Source organism: Xenopus tropicalis, chromosome 6, assembly GCF_000004195.4.
Source record: "Xenopus tropicalis strain Nigerian chromosome 6, UCB_Xtro_10.0, whole genome shotgun sequence".
Classification (NCBI taxonomy): Eukaryota; Metazoa; Chordata; class Amphibia; order Anura; family Pipidae; genus Xenopus; species Xenopus tropicalis.
Window position 1 is genome coordinate 86,871,575 of NC_030682.2, and position 6,407 is coordinate 86,877,981.

The window sequence follows — 6,407 nt, forward strand, 5'->3', positions numbered from 1 at the left end:
CTAGCAGAGGATGCTGGGAACTATAGGCATACAGCAAATGGATAGCTAAGCACTGCCTACTACTGCCATACAAGTATCTTGTAGATCAGAGGTCCCCAACCTTCATTATCTGTGAGCAACATTTAAATATAAAAAAACAGTTGGAGAGTAACAGAAGCATGAAAAAGGGCTCCAATTGGTTATTTAGAGCCCAATGTTGACTGGCAGACTACAGGAGGCTCTGTGAAGTAGTACACGTGGTCAGAAATTCAAAAATAAGCACCTGCTTTGAGGCCCCTGGGAACAACATGTTGCTCCTGAGCCACTGGTAGGGGAATATATATATATATATATATATATATATAGGGCATATACAAAGAAGTAAAGCCAAAAATTAATTTTGAAAAAAAAACAAAAAACATTAGTAAGAACTGTGAGTACTTAAATCAGTTCTATGCCAGACATATTGGTATCTTATAACTCTAAATTTCTCCCTTTATTTGGAAGACAGACCTCTTGCTCAATGGCTGGGTTTCAGAAGCAAATTATCAGCACCATTCTAGCCAAGATATCAAACCACATAAGCAATTTAGTATACTACACACTCACTGGCTGTATATGGTTTGATAGTATTAAATAGTAATAATTGTACAGGTATGGGATCCCTTATCCGGAAACCCATCATCCAGAAAGCTCCGAATTACGGAAAACCCGGCTCCCATAGACTCCATTTTAATAAAATAATTCAGAATTTTAAAACTGATTTTATTTTTCTCTGTAGTAATAAAACAGTACCTTGGACTTGATCCCAACTAAGATATAATTAATCCTTATTGGGTACAAAAGAAGCCCATTGGGTTTAATTAATGGTTTATTGATTTTTTAGTAGACTTAAAGTATGGAGATCCAAATTACGGAAAGACCCCTTATCCAGAATACCATTGGTCCCGAGCATTCTTGATAACGGGTCCTATACCTGTTCAAATATAATCATTGTATAAAAAGGTACAAAACCAAAGTATGTCAAGATATAGCTGCTTCAGAGGACCAGGGTCTGGCACACCTGGATACAATAGAAAACTCTGATGCTATTAAAGATAAACAGCTCTTAAACCCATTAATTTCTGAATGTGACTACTGAAGATTCCCTTGCTTAAGTCATTTTCTGAACCCCTAATAATGTTCATTACTTTATTTTTGCACTGATAACAGCAGTTTTACAGTATCATTTTTGTGACAACCTGATAATTTGGAACATAGTGTATTTAGTAAACACAGATACTAAGATCAGCCTAAAATATTAAATAGATTCTTAAAGGTGTTAATATGATATTATTCCTTTAAAACCGTCACACTATATTTCCATTATCAGGTCTTGTTCAGTGCTCCTTGCAATAAACTATGAGTTTTTGGAGGATGCCTAAATGAAGGGCACAGATACAGAGGGTAAAGATTTTATTCAAACATATAGCTCATAAAACAATTTTGTCCACCTAAAAATGCATGGTATTCAATTATGAGATCTGTTATGAAAGGTTGCATGTTTATTCTTTATATTTATAATATACATGTGTAGACTGGTGCACACCGGGAACCATTTAAAATGTAGCTTTTATTAACATTAATACATTACAGACCAGATATATATACTGTATATACAGGTATAGGATCCATTATCTGATAACCCGTTATCCAGAAAGATGGAAGGCCATCTCCCATAGACTCCATGATAAGCAAACAATTCTAAATTTAAATTTTTTCTAAATTTCCCTTTTTTCTGTAATAATAAAACAGAGTCTTGTATTTGATCCCAACTAAGATACAATTAATCCTTATTGGATGTAGAACACTCCTGTTGGGTTAATTTAAATTTTAAATGTTTTTTTTTTGTAGACGTAAGGTATGGAGATCCAAATTACAGAAAGATCCCTTATCTGGAAAACCCCAGGTCCCAAGCATTCTCAAGGATATGTATATATATATATATTGATACACATAAAAATAAATAAAGGATATAGAATATAGCAATGGTTTTGGACCCAACTGCCCTTTGAAAAGAATTGTGGCTTTTGGTCTGTTACAAAATAAGTTTCCATGCATAATTATGAATGGTGGTTCCTTGCAATATGCCCCTCAGAAAGTGCCAGATTATATCTTGAACCTTTTGGCACAAGCTGGCATTATATTGTGGGTTACCAATTAATATAGCTGAGAGATGTGTGGATTGCCCTCTCATTTCACTTATAAATATTTATATGTTGCTCTAATAATTTTAATTAAGAATGTCCTTATAAAACCACATATCCTCACCATATTATTTGCGATGCTAATTGTACCTTAGAGAACCTGGGTGACAACTTTCTGAGAAGGTAATTTACACACGCCTGCTCTAAATTTAGATATGATAAAATAAATCTCCTACAAAAAATCTATAACAAAAAAGTATATTGTCCCACAAATGTGCACCCCCTTCTTGGACATTCCCTAACACTTTTTAGAGCTATTATGTATACACTATAGTAGTTTTATGAGCAAATTAGTTAGGGGTTGTTCACCTTTAAATTAATATTTAATATGATATAGACATTGATGTTCTGAGGCAGTTTGCAAAGGTTTTTTAATTTTTTTATGGTTTTTCAGTTATTTAGTTTTTTGTTCAGCAGCTCTCCAGTTTGAAATTTCAGCAGCTATCTGGTTGCTAGGGTCTTGTTTACCTTAGCAGTCAGGCAGTGGGTTAAATAAAAAACTGGAATATGAATAGAAGAGGGTCTGAATAGTACGATAAATAATAGAAAGTAACAATATTAATACATTTGTATGCGCAAAGAGCAATAGTTTTTGGCTGTCGGAGTCGGTGACCCCCATTTGAAAGCTGGAAAAATGTAGAAGTGGAAGGCAAATAGTTTGAAAGCTATTAAAAAAAATAATGAATACCAGTTGCAAAGTTGCTAGGAATAGGACATTCTATAACATACTAAAAGTTAACGCAAAGGTGAACCACCCCTTTAAGAAATCTTTAATGTTTTGGATGATAAAAATAGGACATATGATTCAAGAACTTTTCAGTGGGAGATTGTTACATTTTTTTGGAAGCCGTTTCAAACCAGCTCAGTTTAACTTGCCCTTTTGTTCCAAATCAAAACAAAACAATTTTATAAAATCTAGAAGAAATACTGTTGTGAATATAAACTATATAACTAATATAGAGCAGGCAAAATGCTATAACATTAAACCCTGGGAAAAGAGTGGAGGATAAAGTTATAAAGATGCTTATACTAACATTTTAAAATTTTAATGTCTAAGGGGCTGATTTACTAAGACACGAATTCCGACCGAATTGGAAAAATTCCGATTGGAAAACGAACATTTTGCGACTTTTTCGTATTTTTTGCGATTTTTTCGGCGCCTTTACGACTTTTCGGAAATTATTGCGACTTTTTCGTTACCAATACGATTTGCGCGAAAAAACCGCAAAATCGCAAAATACCGGTCATTACGAAAAAAACGCAATCGGACGCATTTGGCCCGTTCGTGGGTTAGTAAATGTGCCCCTAAGGGTTAAGTCGTTTTGTTGTTTTGAGAAAGTGAAACAGATATTTCAGTGAAATACCTTCTGTACAATCATCTGCCATGTTGGTTGTTTTTCAGAATCCAGAACTGAATTTTTCAACCAAACCTCAAGTAGTTTCCTTACCTTTTTTATGGCGGATTGCTAATGTGGTGCCGTTATTTAAAAAGGGATCCCGTTCTCAGCCTGAAAACTATAGGCCTGTTAGTCTGAAATCAGTAGTAGGAAAACTTTTGGAAGGGGTAATAAGGGATAGGGTACTTGAATACATTGCAGTTCACAATACTATTAGTTTGTGCCAGCATGGTTTTATGCGTAACAGATCTTGCCAGACTAATTTAGTCGCCTTTTATGAGGAGGTGAGCAGGAACCTCGATGCTGGAATGGCAGTTGATGTCATCTACTTGGACTTTGCTAAAGCGTTTGATACAGTACCTCACAGAAGGTTAATGATCAAATTAAGGAATATTGGCCTAGAACATAATATTTGTAATTGGATAGAGAACTGGCTGAAGGATAGATTACAAAGAGTGGTTGTAAATGGAACATTTTCTAATTGGACCAGTGTGGTTAGTGGAGTACCGCAGGGGTCAGTCCTTGGGCCTTTGCTTTTTAACTTGTTTATTAATGACCTGGAGGTGGGCATAGACAGTACTGTTTCTATTTTTGCTGATGACACAAAATTGTGCAAAACTATAAGTTCCATGCAGGATGCTGCCGCTTTGCAGAGCGATTTGACAAAATTAGATAACTGGGCAGCAAACTGGAAAATGAGGTTCAATGTTGATAAGTGCAAAGTTATGCACTTTGGTAGAAATAATATAAATGCAAACTATCTACTGAATGGTAGTGTGTTGGGGGTATCCTTAATGGAGAAGGATCTAGGGGTTTTTGTTGATAACAAGTTGTCTAATGCCAGGCAGTGTCATTCTGTGGCTACTAAAGCAAATAAAGTGCTGTCTTGTATAAAAAAGGGCATTGACTCAAGGGATGAGAACATAATTTTGCCCCTTTATAGGTCCCTGGTAAGGCCTCACCTTGAGTATGCAGTGCAGTTTTGGGCTCCAGTTCTTAAGAGGGATATTAATGAGCTGGAGAAAGTGCAGAGACGTGCAACTAAACTGGTAAAGGGGATGGAAGAGTTAAACTATGAGGTGAGACTGTCGAGGTTGAGGTTGTTTTCTCTGGAAAAGAGGCGCTTGCGAGGGGACATGATTACTCTGTACAAGTACATTAGAGGGGATTATAGGCAGATGGGGGATGTTCTTTTTTCCCATAAAAACAATCAACGCACCAGAGGTCACCCCTTTAGATTAGAGGAACGGAGCTTCCAATTGAAGCAGCGTAGGTGGTTTTTCACGGTGAGGGCAGTTAGGTTGTGGAATGCCCTTCCTAGTGATGTGGTAATGGCAGATTCTGTTAATGCCTTTAAGAGGGGCCTGGATGAGTTCTTGATCAATCAGAATATCCAAGGCTATTGTGATACTAATATCTACAGTTAGTACTAGTGGTTGTATTTATAGTTTATGTATGTGAGTGTATAGATTGGTAGGTGTGGGTTAGGTGTGCTGGGTTTACTTGGATGGGTTGAACTTGATGGACACTGGTCTTTTTTCAACCCTATGTAACTAACTATGTAACTATATAGGTAATTATAAAAAATATATAGATAAACTTATACAGATATCTGGTAACCAGTTATCCAGAAAGTTCTTATTAAATTATAACAGGTATAGGTTGTCCCGATATTTCTATTAAGTCTTCATTTATTCTGACAAGTCTTGTAAAGTATCTAGCAAATAGTAAGAGATGTATGGGTGCATATAGTATATCTATAACAATGTCTGCATGTAAAGCCTGGGGCTGGGCTGTTTCTACAGTGGGGAGTTTTTATTTACAGTGTTAACCTGAAACAGGATTTCTATCAGTGCTCATCCTAAAAGATTGTTTTGCTGCACAGACATGTCATAGTAATGCTGTAAATAGTTTGAACGTGTGCTTATGTAACATGCAGAAGTAAAAACACTGTATTAATATTATATAATGCATTTGGTTCAGTAACACTAGAAAAATGTCACAATGTAATCTACTTATATGAGCACAAAGCTAAACGAGGATTTTGAAAACAGTCTCCACCCACACTGCTTGAGTTGTGGGTTTGTTTGTTTTTTTGTTAAAACTGGTCCATGGCTGGGATTCTCCAGTATTTTTTTCTTTTAGTTATCGGGCACACAGCATACCCCAAATGGAAGAACTTGCACTGAGACATGCAGGTCTAATGCCAGCAATGTATAAAAAGGCGCACAGACTGAAGACATAATTTATCCTGGATCTGTAAAGATTGATTTATTCTAACTGCACTAAAGCAGCAAAAGCAAATGCCTGCTTAGTTTCAGTAGTCTAATAGACAGATGTTCATATTCATACAAAGTACCCCATGTATTATTTGTAAGGCAGCAGACAAGGCCGTCACACCATGTGCTTGTCTGGTGTTATTTAAAAGATAATCTGGTGATGGTTGGTTAAAGACAACTTTGCTGCCTATTGTGCAATGCAGTATCATTTAAACTGAAATTGAAAGATGCAGTCAATTTTTGTACAGCAAAATACAAATAGTAGTGTAGCTACAAGAATGACATAATTAATCATGCAACGATATATTTGTGCAGGGCGTGTTTATCTGTGTATTAAAGTGATCCTTATGTTTAATGTCTTAAACAATAATTAACACAACATGCGGAAATACCATTGGCTAATCTAAGTATAATCAATACTGTATATAAGTATTCTTCATAACAGAGAGGGAGCAGAATGATCTGGGAATAAACACAGATTTTGATGGTTACTGGTTTTTGGGATG